This window comes from Mustelus asterias, unplaced genomic scaffold (genome assembly GCF_964213995.1).
Source record: "Mustelus asterias unplaced genomic scaffold, sMusAst1.hap1.1 HAP1_SCAFFOLD_35, whole genome shotgun sequence".
NCBI lineage: Eukaryota > Metazoa > Chordata > Chondrichthyes > Carcharhiniformes > Triakidae > Mustelus > Mustelus asterias.
Window position 1 is genome coordinate 2,876,325 of NW_027590117.1, and position 1,575 is coordinate 2,877,899.

Here is a 1,575-nt window from a genome sequence, read left to right on the forward strand (position 1 = left end):
AACTGGACTCACTGCTCCAGGTGAGGCCTGTCTAATGTACTTAAAAGCTCAACTTGACCTTCTTATTCATGTATTCGATCCTCCAAGAAAACGTATGATGCCATTTGCTTTATTCTCTGCTCTCTCAACTTTCACAACCAACTTCAATTATTGTTGTACTTAGAAACCGAGATCCCTTTGTTCCTGCATTTCCTTAAGAGTTTCTCCCTTTCTTTCTCCACACTCTCAAAATGAATCAACTCACACTTCTGAGCATTGAACTTCATCTAATTAGGTGCATTGACGCGAACAGATCCTGGAGTATGGCGACTGGGGGAATTTCACATTAACTTCATTGCAGTATTTATTCGGCAAAATCCTTACTTATTACTAATATATAAACTTTATTTAAAGTTCACTTTACTTTACTTTTACTTTATCTGCCACTCGTCTGCCCAGAGGACAGGAATGGAAGCGTTGACTCAGCATTTACACTGAGATGTTCGCTGTTGTTGTGCAAGTGTTTCACTGTTTATACATATATTTCCTGCTGTGCTCTGTGATGTAGAGTGTTCCAGCATGGAAACAGGCCCTTCGGCCCAAAGTGTCCATGCCGCCCAGTTTTTTTTTTTACCTCGGAGCCATTCCCAATTAACCGCGTTTGGCCAATATCCCTCCAGACCCATCTTACCCAGGCAACTGTCTCAAATGTTGTTGAGAGCTTTTTTATCTGCTGTTGTGTAAAATCCTTCCCTGTTGTTGTGTTTCCGGCTCTGTAAATATTTTTTTCTTCTGTTCTGTTAATATTTCCCCTTCTCTTGCAAACGTATTCCCTGATGTGTAAAAAGATTCTCCGTGAAGATGTTTTTGTCAGTAAATCGTTGCGTGTTGTGTTAAGATGTTCCCTCTTCTTCTGTAAAACGCTGGCTGCAGATCGAAGTTTTTTTGCGGGAAAGAGAAGCCAAATACCTGTCTTCGCCATGTTAAAGTCACAAATTATATGCGATTATCGTCATGCTACTGCACCATAAGTGTGAACATGAATAGCAGAGGATGGTTTTGATCCATCGACCTCTGGGTTATGGGCCCAGCACGCTTCCGCTGCGCCACTCTGCTACGCCACAAACCACCCTTGCTGTCTATCAATGTATCCAGGCAGATTTTCACTCCTGTATCCTTTAACAGGAATACGAGTGTGAGGAGGCATCACTGCATCACACCGAGAATACAATAGACAGAGAAAAACACACAATAGCAGCAAGAGAGACTGCTTGGATGCATGTAACGACAGACAAAGGTGCTGGGAAAACGGCAAGAAACGGAATTGCAGGATCGATCACTGATTTTTAAACGAATTTTCTGTTGCAAATCCATGTTTGTACATATATTTCCTGCTGTGTAACTGTGCTCTATGTTGTTGAGAGGTGTTTTCTGTTGTTGTGTAGCATGTCTCCCTGATGCTGTCAATGTCTTTCCGCCTGTGTAAATATGATCCATTTTGTGTCAATATTTTTTAAATATTCTGTTAATATATGCCCTGCTGCGTAAACGTGTTCCCACTTGAGTCAAAATATTCTCCGTGAAGATGTTTTCTGT

The 1,575-nt window shown here is 41.3% G+C and overlaps 1 non-coding gene across 1 annotated transcript; it reads right to left on the reverse strand.

Annotated features, from left to right (window-relative positions):
- Positions 1 to 1,023: 1,023 nt before the first annotated feature.
- Positions 1,024 to 1,095, reverse strand: trnam-cau (transfer RNA methionine (anticodon CAU)). The gene has a single exon. It is a non-coding gene; the product is annotated as a tRNA-Met (tRNA).
- Between the last annotated feature and the right edge of the window lie 480 nt (positions 1,096 to 1,575).